At 41.3% G+C, this 16,881-nt stretch overlaps 1 protein-coding gene across 14 annotated transcripts in view; it reads right to left on the bottom strand.

Moving 5' to 3' along the window:
* LOC105489384 (dymeclin) overlaps positions 1-16,590 on the bottom strand; it is a 406,658-nt gene extending 390,068 nt beyond the window's left edge. For 4 of the 14 annotated variants that reach the window (XM_071085389.1, XM_071085380.1, XM_071085383.1 and 1 more), the window contains exon 1: positions 16,312-16,585. The gene's annotated coding sequence lies outside the window, so the exon portion shown is untranslated. Of the gene's footprint in view, positions 1-16,311 lie in introns of all 14 variants that reach the window. The other 10 variants (XM_071085386.1, XM_071085387.1, XM_071085379.1 and 7 more) reach the window with 6 other exon arrangements.
* Positions 16,591-16,881: the final 291 nt, after the last annotated feature.

Below are 16,881 nucleotides of genomic sequence, written 5' to 3'. Positions count from 1 at the left end.
TCACCATCTTAAGTGTTTCACACATACTAACTGATTTAACACTCACCACAAACTATGGCATAGTACTTTTTTTCCTCATTGCCTAAATCATAAATTGGCAAATTACAGCCCAAGGGCTAAATCCTATGTACTGTCCAAAGAATGATTTTTACTTTTTTTTTTTTTTTTTTCCAGAAAGGGTCTCACTCTGTCGCCCTGGGTGGAGTGCAGTGGCATACTCTCAGCTCACTGCAACCTCCACCTCCTGGGTTCAAGCAATCCTCTCATCTCAGCCTCCCTAGTAGCTGGCACTACAGACATGCGCCACCATGTCTAGCTAATTTTTGTATCTTCAGTAGAGATGAGGTTTCACCTTGTTGGGCATACTGGTCTCAAACTCCTGACCTCAGGTGATCTGCCCACATTATCCTCCCAAAGTGCTGGGATTACAGGCATAAAGTCACTGCACCCAACCTGATTTTCACATTTTTAAATCGTTGAAAAAAAATCAAAAGAATATTTTGTGACATGTATAAATTATATGAAAAGAAAATGTCAGTGTCAGTAAAGTCTCATCAGAACACAGCCGTGCTCATTTGTGTACATACGGTCTACAGCTATTTTCCTGATACAACAGCAGACTTGGGTAGTTGCTACAGAGACCATTTGTGGTGCCCTCATCTCTTTATACTCTCAGTGCGCCACAAATCTCAATGATACAGTTATACTCAACAGCATTTCAAGTGTCATGAGTATTGCCATACTATTTTACCAGTGACTATCACAACAAAACAACAGAAGTACTCTGATGTCACACTCGTAAGTCACAGTGAACTGCAGAATTTTTAAATCTAGTTAGATGTCAAAATACTTTATTATGTAGATGCATCACAGCTGTGCCAGCAAAATACAATATAGGAAGCATTACTAGACTAAGCACTCATCACAATATCCCAATATGCCCTGCCACACAGCATTCACTCCCAACTCATGAGAGCAATGGAGAGGAAAATGGGCAAATGTTAAACAAGATATACCTCCTCAGAGCAGAATGTCTTGCCAAAAATTAACCAGGGAAATGAGGCTGCAACCAAAGTAAATTTCCAAATGGCTCATTTGTTAAGCAAGCAAGGAAAGGATTTACCAACGGTGAGTTAATTAAATTGTGTTTGATTACAGCAGTCAAAGAATTGTGTCCAGAGAAAATATCTTTAACATCTTACTCTTTCCATGAAAACAGTGGCTCGAAGTACAGTACATAAGAAACAAATACATCTATGAATATTTTCCAAAAAGTCAAGAAAATACTAATTTAGAACAACCTGAAGTAGAATCTGCTAAGATGTGTAACAACTGACGGTGGTAAAAATATGTATGAAGCAGAAAAGGGTTTAGCTGGACAAATTTACAAGCCTTGTGAGATGTAAGGTGTTTAAAGCTTATGGCTATTCATCATATTCTCAATCAGCAGGTACTCTGCAGAAAACATTTGAATCTATCATGTGTTACTGGACCAGTAATGCCAAAGGTAAATTTCATTTGTTCTCATGACATTTTTGTCAGAAATAGAAGCGAAATATCCTGACGAGTCCTGCCACAAAACAACATAATGGCTTAACAATGGCAGAGTTTTACTGAAATGTTTCAAGATCCAGGCCAAGAAAAATTTTTCTGAATGAAAAGAATCACCCTCAACCACTATTGTTGCTGCAGACTTGATTACATCTGTTAATGAATTCAGCCTAAAATCAGAAGGACTACAGGGTCTACATGCAAAACCTATATTGAGACAGTCATTTCAAGGACAACTAACATTGCCTGAGTCACAAGTCATGTCAAGATGCTTCATGCACTTCCTATGCTGCCAAAAATTAAAATAAGAAGCAAGATCTCTACGGCCACACAAATATGCAGCAGACATATTTTCCAAAATCAAACATTTCCAGCAGTATTTTTTCATACCTCAATGCAAGTAGAAACGAACACTCCACATTTCAAAAACCATTTAACTGTGCAATGAGAAGCTTCCACCTAATTCTCAATTGGAAGTGATTAGTCTGCAATGTAATGATTTGCTAAACGTTAAATATCAAGAAAAGAGGCCGGGCGCGGTGGCTCAAGCCTGTAATCCCAGCACTTTGGGAGGCCGAGACGGGCGGATCACGAGGTCAGGAGATCGAGACCATCCTGGCTAACACGGTGAAACCCTGTCTCTACTAAAAAATACAAAAAAACTAGCCGGGTGAGGTGGCGGGCGCCTGTAGTCCCAGCTACTCAGGAGGCTGAGGCAGGAGAATGGCGTGAACCCGGGAGGCGGAGCTTGCAGTGAGCTGAGATCCGGCCACAGCACTCCAGCCTGGGTGACAGAGCCAGACTCGGTCTCAAAAAAAAAAAAAAAAAAAAAAAAGAAAAGAGTCTAAAAGAATTCTGTAAATGCCTTCCAAGCAATGAATATGCTCTATTAAAACCATATGTTCACAGACTATTAGCAGTATTTGGCAGTATCTAAGAAGACATTTTCAAAGATGAAATACATGAAATCTCATTACAAATCAGCATTAATAGGTGGACATTTATAATCAATTTTGATGATAGGGAACACTAACTTTAAACTCCAATTAAGCCAAATGTTATCCCCTCTCCTCCAAAAAAAAATTCATTCTTCTCATTAGCAAACCTTTATTGCAAAAATTGTTCTCGATCATTATTAGTATTGCATTGAGTTTTATTAATAAAAAACTTGTAGAAATGTTTTCTCTCTTGTTATATAAGTACTTGCATAATGAAATGATTAAATAATTTAAAATATCCTTCATTTTGCCCCTTGGCTCATAAAGCCTGAAATATTTATGATCTGGTCCTACATGAAACGTCTGCCAACTCCTAGCCTACATAATTTAACTAAAGCAAAGAAAGGTTAAGTAACTTGCCCAAGATTATAGAGCTAGAAAGTGGCATAGCAGGTTTTAAACCCAGGCAGGATAGGTACAGAAACCATTCTCTTTTAACCACATATTGCTTCATGAAGCAAGAGTAGGATGTCATAAAAAATGAAATGAAGAACAAGAAAGGACACCTGAAATTTAAAATAAGATTTAAAAATTCACTAGAACGGAGAAAAGATAAAAGTCAAGGGAACTCCCATAATAAAGAGCAAGAAGACAAATAAGTGAAAAACAAGAGGAGAAAAAATAGAAAATTTAAAGAATAATTTAGAAGATTTTAATATATTAATAGTAACAGTTCCAAAAAGAAAGCACAAACAAAATGGGGGATATTACACTGTCAGGTCAGGCACTGTGGGGATCTGAGATTTTACTTTACTGACAAAGCTGAAAAAGACATGAAACCTCTGGAACAGGGACACAAAACAACTGCAATAGCAGTAGCCAGAGTAACACCTTACGTCAGTTTCTTAGGCACTAAATCCCACAGGCCATTCAAAGTATTTGTTAAAAATTAATAATATATCCATGGAAAACTAAGCAAACTAGGAGGCAATAAGGGGAAACATGGTAAAGTACTTACCAGCAGTGAACAATATTTATGTAGTCATAACAATATAAAAGTTAAACACTAAATTAACCAAGAATTCTTATATAACTATACTGGAAGGGCTTTTAGAAATAGGGGAAGGAAGTGGAAGAGTATCCCACCTACCATAACAAGAAGTTAATATGTATTATCTAAAATTGATAAATCACAAAATAGCAATTTAGGCAGATTTATAAACGCAGAGGTAAGTATCAAAAGAAAAAGCTTAAAAGAATTTTTAGGGCCAGGTGCAGTGGCTCAGGCCTGTAATCCCAGCACTTTGGGAGGTCCAGGCAGGAGGACTATTTGAGGCTAGGAGTTCAAGAACAGCCTGGGCAACATAGCAAGACCCCATCTCTACCAAAAAAAAAAAAGAGAGAGAGAGAGAGAGACAGAGTTCTTAAAAGCAACTGCCTCTGAAAATGAGACTAAAAAGTGGGGATGGGTAAAGATATTGCTGATTTTTTATAACCTGCCTTTACTATTATTTACCTTTTCTAACAATACACAAGTATTACTTTAAGTAGAAAAAATATCAAAATAAATAGGAGAGAATCAGCTTTACTATTTCATAATCAATGATTCATATAAACAATTCAATGTGCAAATACTAAAGAACAGTACAGGGTTGAAAAACCAAATAAGCAATATATAAGCTACATCACATTATGGTTACAATAAGCACAAGAAGCCTATCAATAGCCAGTAAATATTCCTGATTGCCCACTATGTGGCCAGCAGTATGCAAAGTGCCAAGGTTAAAGTTGTGAAGAATGGAATTATATACAGAGATACAAATAAATCAACAAGAAATTTAAGACGGCAACTATTCAAGACTTGGGGAAAGCTTCCAAGAGGTCACACCACAAAAGTTAAGACCGGCTGGGTGCGGTGGTTCATGCCAGCACTTTGGGAGGCTGAAGTGGGCGGATCACCTGAGGTCAGGAGTTCAAGACCAGCCTGGCCAATATGGTGAAACTCCATCTCTACTAAAAGCACAAAAATTAGCCGGGTGTGGTGGCAGGCGCCTGTAATCCCAGCTACTTAGGAGGCTGAGACAGGAGAATCACTTGAACCCAGGAGTTAGAGGCTGCAGTGAGCCGATATCATACCACTGCACTCCAGCCTGGGCAAGACAGAGCAAGACTCAATCTCAAAAAAAAAAAAAAAAAGTTAAGACCTAAAGGACAAGAAGGGTTGGCCTGGGTGGATGTGGGAGTTCAGAAACTTCCAAAGCAGAGAATGGCACGTGTGAAGCCCTATGGTTAAGAAATAACAGGTAGAGTATGTTCAAGGACCTGAAAGAAGTTTAACATGGCTGGAACAGAAAAGGAATCAAAGCAGAAGCATAAGAGGCCAGAAAGTACCTTCTTCAAACGCCTCTCTTTCTCAAGCAGCTGCTCTCCTCTCCCCTTTCTTCTATTAAACTATACACTCCTTAACCCACCCACGTGTCCGTGTCCCAATTCTTTCTCGGTGGGCAACAACAAACCCCAGGGTATATACCCCAGACAGTGTAGCCACTTCAAAATGGGGGTTTCGTCCGGGATACCAAAGTACAACATTCATCAGAACGGTAAGTAGAAGAGCGAACTCCAACTCTGTCCTTTCATTCCAAGGCTCTCGGCTTCCATTTTAGACCTTTCATGGAGGACTTAGCTGTCATGTGGGGCTGGAAGAAGTCCCGGGGTGACTGAGGATTTCTGGCTGGGGCTACCCCCCGTGCTACCCAAAGGCTCTGGACCCCAGCCTCCAACCGCCCCAGTGGGGTGTCAGCAACAGGAGCTCCAACTTTCCTATTGTAATTTCCTCCTTTGCTGTTCGCAACTGCCATATCTCTTATCCTCTCCGTGTAAGAAATGTGTGGGAAGTTTCATGGTTCAGGGAAGTAATCTTGTTTGGCAAGATCAGGGAGTGCCGTAGCAACTGGGGATATAGCTTAAGGGGAAGCATCTTTGTGATTTTCTAAGAACAGGGCTCCCTGACCCCCCAACAGGAGCACCTCTCTCTCTCTCTGCCCTTGGTCTGGAAAGTACATGGCATTTTCCAGGTCTCTCTCTGCCCTTGGTCTAGAGAGTATGTGGTGTTTCAAGGTCAACAGTGCCACCTAGTGAAATAGGAATCCTCTCCATGAAGCATATTGTCAGTCCTTCACTGAAATACCCTAGCCTCCCAATTCTCTTTCCTTTTTCTGCCTCTCTACTAGAAACCAGGCTTTATGCTGCTTCTGTAATTGGGAAACTTCTGCCTTCAACAACTAGGGGTAAAATATCCTCCAAAGCCAAATTTTAGTCTGAATACTGTCTCATCAGCAGGAAAACGGCCATACGATTCCCACGTTTTTTTTAAGGCACCTATTCTGCCTACAATTAGAGTAGTACTTAATTAGCAAGGGAGTTTTAAGTTTGGAAGTTAACTGGAACCATTCTCTAAGGGTAAATGCTTCAGCACAGGCCATAATAGCAAGATACAGAGTTCAATCTAGCACACCCCCTCCATTAAAGGGGCCTTGCCCAACTATTGTGTAGCTTTTCTTGAGATCCATTTTTTGGGAAGCCAGGCAAGTCACACAAGTCTAGGAAGTTGAAGGGAAATAACAGGCAGAGGACTAGAGCCACTTGGGTGAGCTTGACTAGACCCAGTGACTTAGTTCCTCTGGTTCCATGGCTGGGGGTCACACTGGCAACCATGGGCAGCACATTCAACAAGGTGCCTGGGACCCAGGAAACACGTAGGGAAAAAAGCAGGGGGTATGCCCCCACTGTCTTCCTCTCTACCATGGGTTACACCCAAAGGAAGGAGACTAAAGGGCCACCTTTTTGTCACTTCTCTAAGTGGGTACCATCTTCATCCTGCACTCCCCTGGAGTGCATTCTGAAGCACAAGGACTCCTTTGACCCTGAAACTTTAAAGAAAAAGCAGCTCATTTTCTTTTGCACAAGGGCATGCATGGCCTTTTTACTAGACTTTTGTAAGCGTTACAGAATCAACCCAGCCCTTTTAGCAATCACATTGAGCAGGCCCAAAGATAATAATTCCCCAAAATTAGAGAAGTAACTTCTGGGGAAATCATCTGAGGCAGTTATTGGGTGTCCCAGCCCTCCAAGTCCCCCTTATTCAGGGCCACCTCCAACCATACCACCAGCTCTTCCACCTCCACCATCTCCAAAATTTCCCACTCCCCACTTTCACTCTTACCTCTACAGGAAATGCCCAATGGAGGTGATGTCACTAGCATTCAAGTTCCCTTCCCTTTGCAACACCTTAGGCAAATAAAGGAGACTTAGGTCAATTTTCTAAAGACCCTGCTAGGTATATAGAAGCTTTCCAAAATTTAACTCAGGTGTTTGACCTCTCGTGAAGAGATGTTATGTTGCTTCTAAGCCAAACCCTAACTACAGCTGAAAAGCAGGCAGCAGAGAAATTCAAAGATGAGCAATGTTTCCTATAGTAGGCCTAAAACGAAAAGGGAAAATAGGGAAGGCAAAGAAATAAGGGAAACACAATTCCCAATAAGAAGAAGAGACAGTACCTCTTGACAACCCTAACTGGAATCCCCAGACTTTTCTATGGTGTTTTTCCTTCTTTCACAGTGTACAATGGTTCCTATCTCTTCTTTTATAATGTTCCTCCAAAGTAGGAAAAATTAATTTCCCAAAACCTTAAAATGCTTGACTTAGAATTGAGCTAATAGGAAGGGAACCCAGAAGCCCAACATGTTGGCAAAAGGATAAAAGTTTTTTTTAACCAGTCAACAATATAACATAAGCCAATAACAATTTGGCTTATCTCTTCCTGTGCAAACCGGTAAAAAGGATAATAAGGATCACTGTTTATTCTCTGTAAAGTTTTAATTAATAAAAAAGAATTTGTGAGGTTGGTCTTATGCTGTAGCCAATCTGGTGTGCTTGTGTATCTTTCTGTATGGTTCTGTCAAAAGAAAGGGTACCTCAGGTTAGGATGCAGGCCCAGGACCCCATAAGCCGAACTTCATCTGGGTCCTAGACTCCACACCTAGTACATAATTAAAATCACTTACTAACCAGGTTTTTCACCAAAAGTGAAAGTTGCTGAGAGTTAACAGTGCAACATGTATTTGAGATCTCTAAACGGTTTTATCTGCAAGGCTTATAAAAACAGTGAAATGTGTTTTTTAATAAAAGATTATAAGAAAGCATGGAAATATAAATTTTGCCCAGGGATAAGGAATTATCTTAAATTTAATAAGACAGAGCTAAAGGTTTAACAAGTTATAGAAAGACAAAAATTAATCTTGCAAAAATATGTAAACATTAACTAAATTCAAAAAGGTATTATATCATCCTTTCCTAAATTGAGCATTGAAAGAAAAGCACAGTAAGGCTCTCTTAAGATACTAATCTGCCCTTTAGCAAAAGGGGTTGTAAAGGGTTTGTAAAGACTTCACCCCATGGTTATTGGTTAAGATTAGATGGAATTTCCTATGAGGTTTTATCAAAAGGTTGTTTACAACTTTAATAAACTAATATAAGGGTAAATTTTGGCTTTAAACAGGATTTTCATGTAATAGTAAAGGCTAATGAAAGACTTTTGCCTTTTGTGTCATCATTTTGGCAAAATAAATAATGGCAATTTGGAATTCTATTTCATAACATCAAGTGTTTTAAACCTCTAACATTTAACAGGCATCCCAAAATCAAGCTTCAAGCTTCAAAATTGTCTTTCCCGATGCCTGGCTTTCTGGATTGTTCAGAGGGTCCCTGAAACATCCAAAGAGGTAAACAGGATTATCTGATGTGTTTAGTCACATGAGAATTGCCAAAATGATGTCCAATCTTCTTTAAGTTATATTTTGGTGAATACTAATATATGTTCCAAAATTGTATGGGATTTCTAAAATTCTAATGTCTAAATACATGCTATCAATCATAATTAAGGTTAACTAAACTTTTCAGTCATGTTTTTAATTGTAACCTGGAAATTTTGTCATTCACAGACAATTGTTGTCTTGCTTTGTTCCTTCTCAAAAGATGGTTTATAATCAAGGACTTTTAACCGGTGTTCTCAAATGCAGGTTTTTAACAGCTTTGAAGATCGTAACATTGGAAGAGAGAAAGAATGTACAGGACTCATTAAGAACTGAAATGTTCACAAATATCAAGCGAAATAAGAGTTGACTAAATGGACTGCACTCAGAAAGCTAAAGCAATCTTTTTGACTTTTGCTTAGAATATTGCTGATCCTTAGTTTGCTTTTCAGGGTCAAGGAAACTTATTTTGAACTATTTACAGTCTCTAATAATACAGTAAGGTATACTTCTGTGAACAAAACTTGGAGCATGTTTGTTTCTCTCTGCTTGGTTCCTCTAATCTGTGGGAACTCTTAACTTATGGCAATATAGTTGTCTGCATCAGTGAAATAAGAATCCATTTTTCTTTTTCAACAGGACACAACTGGAAAAACTGGTTATTATTTTATCAAGGCTTTGACTGGAAGTATATGCTTCCCTTTAAGGAGTCAATCTCCACTTGCAGAGCTGAAAAAGTTCCATGGGAAGAACTGGCCTCATACCTTGTCTACACAGTCCCTGCACAGGGTTCCTAACCTTTGGTCTGTGAAGAATGTCACTCTCTAACAGGTCCAGGAGTTCCAAGTTTATCTTGGGACCTTAAGAGAAAAGGATCAGCCAACTCTCAGGTATTTGAGGATACAAACCCATGGCTGGGCTCAGCTTTAAGAAGTCTTATCTGAGATTTCTTGTGGAACAGAGTTCTATCAAAACCAATCCAAAAGGACTATGTAGAAATAATTACTCTTGCTGAACGTTATGCAAATAACCCGGCCAAATATAAGACTAAAGTTTATTCTACAAACAACACGGTCCTATCATAATTTGTTTTTACCAAAAATGAGGACTAGAGAGTGAAAATAGGCTCCAAAGCTTATCATACCTTTGTCATTAAATCCTAGTCACACTAATTGTTTTTAAGCTGTGTGCCTACATTTTAGACTAACCCTGCTTATTCCTGTGAATCAAGTGGCGATCTCCTGAAGCTTGGAAGAAACAAAAAGGGATGGGTAACATAAAAATCTGGATACCCTGGCAAGTAAAATTTTAGATGGAAAGTATCTACTATACCATACTTGTGGGAACTGCTATATTCACTCTACTATTTGCAGTAGGGTTATACATGGTAGCACCTTCTAACTGAAATACTGGACAGAGAGCTTCCATTGTTGTAGTATTTTGCTTAATTATTATCCTTATAGCAGGGATAATTACCAACAAAAAGGAAGCATGAAAGTTTTACCATCACCGAGTTTGCTAGAACTTCTTATTGGGTTTGGTAATATGTCACAGCCTGGCTATGCAAAGAAGGTTATAAAGGAAAGAAATTTTCTGTGGAAGTCATGAAGGGATTGATAACTGCAGGAAAGATCTAGCCAAGGTTAACACTAAAATTACTCCAGCCACCCAAATCCAATGCCACTTATCCTAAAAGGAATGTTACTTTTATATTAACATTTCAGCAACATGTGGTGGAGGCAAACCAGTGTTACAACCCATCCGAATAGCCACAGAATCAAACTCCAAATGGTGCTGCCGACAGAACCACACACGGACATGCCTTTCTTCCAAGGACCCTTAGATTGACCCCAGGAGGAGCCCTAGCTGCTGTTCCCCACATGATGCCCCTTTTCAGCAGGAAGTAGCCACAAAGAGTCATCACCCAACACCCACTAACAGCAGTTAGGGTTGCCACTCCAGAGCGGGGAATGATGATACAGGAGTTAACAAGGACTTACTTAACAGCAGTTAGGGTCACTCCAGAGTGGGGAATGATGACACAGGAGTTAACAAGGAATTACTTAACAGCAGTTAGGGTTGCCACTCCAGAGCAGGGAATGATGATACAGAAGTTAACAATGAATTACTTAGGCAGATAGCAAAGGCATGGGAGTCCTCAGTAAGACTTTTCTTTTTAATGAAAAGCAGCCCCAAATCATTTTCTAACAAAGAGCAGCCTGTAAACTGGGAGCTTGCACAGGAGAATGCCTGCAGGAACTAAGGACTAGACATTTTCAAAATGGCGGCTCCATCTTCTCTTCTCTGCCAGCCATATGTACTGTAAGAGCAGATAGGATGGCGCCAATCAACTGGCAAGCCCATTGCATACGATTAGGTAGAGGCAACCAGCCATCCCCACACACTCTGTAGACGACATACATGATCGAACCAATCTGTGAGCCCTATGTAACTCAGACACCACCTTCTCCATATAAAATCTGCTGTGGTCCATGGCCTCCCCTCTTTTTCGGAGGTCTCTCTCTCTCTTTCTCAAAGAGCTGCTCTCCTCTCTCCTTTCTTCTATTAAACTTTCCACTCCTTAACCCACAAAAAAATAAAAATAAAAATAATAAATAAAGAAGAGGCCAGAAAGTAAGCTGAGGCTTGACGCTTCACACAAAGACTCACTAAAGGGCATGCCTTCTTACTTTGCACATAGTAACCGTACAATTGCATACATCCTCCCTAAGACTTCCAGACTGATGAACTCTACCCCTATACACTGACAATCCAAAATATCTATGTCTAGTCAGAACTGTCTTTTGAGTGCCAGGCCTATTTAATTGCCTAACATCTATTGCCATCTGGTGTCCCACAGGCACCTCAAACTCCACATGCTCAATACTGAACTTAATATATATCCTTCCCCTTGTCCATCTCCAATTCTCATCTTTTTACACCATTCATTCAGATATCCAAGTCGAGAAACCTAAAGGAAGAGAATGAAAAACAACTAATAGTTATAGTGTATATATTGCTAGATACAGAGAGGTATTTTCATTTTATTCTCTAAAAAACATATAAAGTATATATTAGTCCCATTTTACAGATGAGAAAACTGAAGCTCAAAAAAGTTGAGTAACATGCCAAAGCAAATAAATGACAGAACTAGGATTCAAACCTAGAGTTTCAAAAAGTATGTAGGTTAGTCTGGGTCCAGACAGAGAAACTAATTATAAAGAAGAGCAGAAGCCAGGCACAGTGGCTCCTGTCTATAATCCCGGCACTTTGGGAGGCCGAGGTGAGTGGATCACCTGAGGTCAGAAGTTCGAGACCAGTCTGGGCAAAATGGTGAAACCTCAACTCTAATAAAAACAATACAAAAATTAGCCAGGCATGGTGGCACATGCCTGTAATCCCAGCTATTCAGGAGGCTGAGGCAGAAGAATCACTTGAACCTGGGAGGCAGAGGTTGCAGTGAGCCAAGATCCCACCATTGCACTCCAGCCTGGGCAACAGGGTCAGAGTGTCTCCAAAAAAAAAAAAACAATAGAAAAAAGAATAGCAAAAAATGCTAATTCCCTACCCAATCTCCAGTCCTCCCTTCCTTTTAGGAACAGAACTCCAATTTTTTGACTAGGCATATTCCTGTTCAACTAAAATACATTTAAGTCTCTAAGAGTGGACAGTCACTTCTTTATCCCTTCCTCCATCCTGCTGTTTGGCACATGGAAATTTTAGCTCGAACTCCAGCAGCCATCTCGGACCCAGAAATCAAGGGCCATACTTTAAGGTTAACAGTGTAAGAAACTGCAAGGGGCTGGATTCCTGATGACAGCAGAGCTGCCAAACCAGCTCTGCTGTCCAGCTCAATTGTCCACCTCTGGACTTCTTTTACAAAAGAAACAAACTAGTCACATGTTTAAGCTATTATTTTTCAGGTCTCTGTTATTCGTAGCCAAACCTAATCCTAACTGATACAGGTAGGGCTTTCAAAGTATTCTGGGTGGAGGGTTGCATGACATATTTTGAAGGAAGAATTGTCAAGATTCAGTGACTGACTCAACCTAACAAAGAAATTTATCATCGATCATATGATGGACAAAAGGTTTTAAATGCCCAAAAGACTGAGCAATAAGAGAAAAGATAAGCTTTTTAAAAATAATTATTCCAATGTCCTTATTGGAAAGTTTCAGCCACTTTCGTTGTCTGCATTTTTAAAGAATGTGATAAAAATCAGAGAAGCTATCAAAAATCACTAATCAAACTTCCTTAAAGAAATGAAAAAAACAAAAACTTTTACTAAATAAGACCTATATGTAAAGTTGTTCCCAGCCCCACTAGTTCATTTTGTCTAGAATCAAGTAATGTGAGGATAACTTACAAACTGTTTACAAGCAAAGTTCAAAGCATTAAGCTCTGCTAAAAACCTTATTAGAAAAAAAAAAAATGCTTAAAGGCAAGAGCAGATATTTAATAAGTCCCATCACATTTCCTGATAAATGATGCACCACCACCAGAAAGCCAGAATCTTCACACCTAGAGACAGTCAAGACTTTGACAGCTAAGTAGGAAAGTGAAACCCACCAGGAAACAGGATCCCAAACCGGAGGAGTTCCGGAAATCCTTTCCATCTCTAAGATTAGTCTTCTCTCTGTCCGGAGAAAGGAAAAGCAGCAATGGCCATCTTATCACTCCGCTCTGTTAGGCCCACAGCACTCTACCATGCCCAGCTGAGTCACAGAAGAACTTGACAAGGGGCTGCTTCAAGTCCAGATCTCACAGTAGTTCATTCTGCCTGAAGATGTTCTCTCACTTTCATTAGGAGTCTTCCTTTGCTGCTGAAATGGGGGTGCCTTTACCTCCCACTAGGACAGAGAGTCCCTGCCTTCTCACCCTGGGCATGGGAACCATCATTGCCCCCAGCGTGTCCTGTGTCAAGTATCAGGTTAGCCCTCTGATCACATATATATATTATGTTTTTAAGACATGAATATGAAAAAGAGACCAAAACGAAATATAGGAAAACTTTACATGGAGCTGTATTTGCTTTTATACTTAATCATTTTTAAAGGTCTCATTTTACCAAAGCCTATACTACAAGTGTCACAGGTATTTCCCATATTCCACTAAAAGGAAACAGTCTTCTCTAGATCTAACCATTCCCATTATCTACAATCCTAAGTGAAAGACGGCCCTCTCATTGCATGTACAGCAGCAAAAGAAATCACCTACTTTCTTAAGTCTCAGCAAAATATTCCAAAACACATTGTGGTAGGCAGAATAATAGCCTCCAAAGATGTCCACATACTAACCATGGAAGCCGTGATTATGTTGCTGGGAAAAGGGACTTTGCAAGCGTGATTAAATTAAGAACCTCAAGGGGGGATTATTCTGAATTAGCCAAGTGGGTCTGATCTAATTACATGGGTCCTTAAAAGCAGAGAACCTTTCCCACGTGTGGTCAGAGACTTGAGGATGGAAGTATGATCAGAGAGATGCAACACTGGTGGCTTTGAAGATAGAGGAAGTGCGCCACAAGCCAAGGAAAGTGGCAGCCTCTAGAAGCTGGAAGAGGCATAGATATCCCCCTAGAAGCCTCCAGAAAAGAACACAGCCTTGTTGACAGTCAGTGAGACCCATTTTGACTTCTAACCTACAGAACTATGATAATAAATGCATTGTTTTAAGCCACTAAATTTGTGATAACATGTTATGTTACAGCAATCATAGAAAACTGATACATAAAACATTAAACAATTTCTAACAATATAAGAAATTATCTAGAAAAGAAAAGCATAACCAAATTGCCCAAATATTTGGAGCAATATAAGAAAGAGCCATTTGTACATGTTGTAACAGATTTCACTTCTATTTCTCTCCTGCCCTCCATTCATTAAAAAGCCAGCCAAAGTGACAATTCTTCAAACTTTTTGTAGAAAAATAAGCCATATTAATTTTAAAAAAAAAATGGAACAATCAGGATGGCAGGATCTAATGGAAAAATCAGGAGATAATTATGCCACATTTTTCAGAGTCAAACATAAAAGCATTTGCACTGTTTATCCTCCTTGTATCAAATGGATTACCACACTTTTTTTAAAGTACAGTAAATCTTTCTAGATATTAAAAACTTACTATTAATTTTTATGTGTGATAATGGTATTGTGGGCCTATTAAAAAGAGAGAGCAGTCCAGGTGCTATGGCTAACCCCTGTAATCCCAGCACTTTGGGATGGGCAGAATGCCTGAACTCAGGAGTTCATGACCAGCCTGGGCAACATGATGAGACCCCTGTCTCTACTAAAAATACAAAAAATTAGCCGGACATGGTAGCACGTGCCTGTAATCCCAGCTACTTGGGAGGCTGAGGCAGGAGAATTGCTTGAACCCAGGAGGCAGAGGTTGCAGTGAGCCAGGATCATGCCACTGTACTCCAGCCTGAACAACAGCGAGACTCTGCCTCCCACCAACAACAAAAAAAAGCAATTCAATCTTCTACAGATATATATTGAAATATTTACAGATGAAATTGAATGCCTATGATTTGCTTTAAAATACCTGTGAGTAGGGATAGGAATGAATAGGTACACAGATGAAACTAAATTGGCATGAGTTAATTGTTGAAGCTGGGTAATGGGTACATGGGAGTACCCTTTATTATTTCACTGTGTGAACTTTTCTGTGGTTAAAAAGTGCAAAAACATAAAAACTCCTTGAACTATATGCCGTAACAACACAGACTTCTTAATAGCTGAATCTCCTTCCTATTAACATTGCCCCAACTCAGTTCTCTGCCATTTAATCCACTTGTGACTGATTGTTTCATCAATTATTCCAACTCATTTTGCCCTATGTACTCAGTTTATGAGCTTAAGCCAGACACCTAACCTCTAAAGACTAGTTCTTCATTTACAGAATGGAAATATTCATACGTGTCCAGTCTATCTCTGAATTGCTGAGAGGATTATCTAAAATAAAACTTCAAAGCAGGATAATCACTCCAGAAATCCATATATTCATAAATTTCATCCTCTGCAGCAACCATTCACCCATTCCTATAGATTCTCTTCCCTTCCACCTCATTCTTCTCTTGAGCCCTCAACTCATCAGCCTAAGCACCTGAGTTCCTCTGGTGGACGGTACATTCCTCTCCACCGCCTCCACCCTCCAAGTTTTCATCTTTCAGCACATCGCCCTTGCTCTACACACCCCTCTCTCCAACTTCCCCTCTCCTCTTTCAACGATCTCACTCCATCTGTGCCCCCTAATCAGTCTATCCTGGGTACCCGCTTTGCTGGCCGATTACAATCATCCCACCACTTCTCTGCCCCTGTTCAGCAGACAACAGCTTTATCCAATCAGCTTTACCACACCAATACCCTCAAACCCCACTACTGCCCCCAGTTCACAAACACCCACCCTTTCACTTTTCAGTCAAAACACAATTGCTCAGGCAAATTCACGGAGACTGAAAGTAGATCAATAGTGTAGGGGAGAGAGGGAGGAGAGACTACTAATGGGTACGAGCTTCTTTGTTGGGGGTGATAAAAATGCTCTGGAATTAACGGTGGTGATGGCTGCTCAACTCTGAATATACTAAAAGCCACTGAGTTGTACTTTTAAAGGGTTAATTTTCTGACATGTTAATTATATCTCAATAAACTATGAATGTAAAAACAAGAAAGAAAAACCCACAACTATTGCTCACCCTGCCCATCACACGCCCATTTGTCAGACCAACACCGCCCCATCTCCGGAAGCACAGACTTGGCCTTCGGTATCCCCCAACTCCCAACAGCAGACTCGGACAGACGTCCGTCCGCTGTCACCACAGCCCCCCCGGGGTGGCCCAGGCGCCCGCGGGCAGGGAAGGGAGGGTCCCTTCGCCGCCTCCCCGCTGCGCTGCCCCTCGCCTCCGGGCGCTGGCCGGGGAGGGGAGAGTGGCCCCTGACCCGCTGTGACAGGAGGCCGGGAGCAGCCGGGCTTTCAGGCCGGGCCGCGCTGAGGGGGGCGGCGCTACAGCCCACCTGTCTCAGCCGGCGGGGGGATACGCTCCAGCTCCACGGACCCACGGACTGACGGGCGGGTGGCAGAGGGGTCGGGAGAAGTCGCGGTCGCCGCCGCAGCCTCAGGTGGCGCACGCCGGCTCAGGCCTCCATGTTTCCACGTCCTGCGGGTAAGGATCCGGCTCCGGCTTGGCCTGCAGCTCGGCCCCGGCTCGGCTCCAGCCCGGGCCGCGTCGGTGCGGAGGCCGGGAGGCGGCGAGGGAAGAGGGAAGCGACCGAGAACGCGGCTAGGGACCGAACCCCCAGGCGCGCGCGCCAGCCAGGCGGTCACGTGGCACGCGGCGCGCGCGGACTTCTGGAAACTGTAGTCCTTTGGGTGTTACTCGTGCCTCCGCCCTCCTAGAGCCTCCTGGGCTACCAAGGCCACGTGGCGAAATCGAGAAGCACAAAAATGGCCGGGCGCGGTGGCTGACGCCGGTAATCCCTGCACTTTGGGAGGCCGAGGTGGACGGATCATAAGGTCAGGAAATCGAGACCATCCCGGCCAACATGGTGAAACCCCGTCTCTACTAAAAATACAAAAATTAGCTG

The sequence above is a fragment of the Macaca nemestrina genome, chromosome 19 (genome assembly GCF_043159975.1).
Source record: "Macaca nemestrina isolate mMacNem1 chromosome 19, mMacNem.hap1, whole genome shotgun sequence".
NCBI lineage: Eukaryota > Metazoa > Chordata > Mammalia > Primates > Cercopithecidae > Macaca > Macaca nemestrina.
The sequence above is the reverse complement of the archived record's forward strand: the minus strand, read 5'-3'. Positions and strand labels throughout refer to the sequence as shown.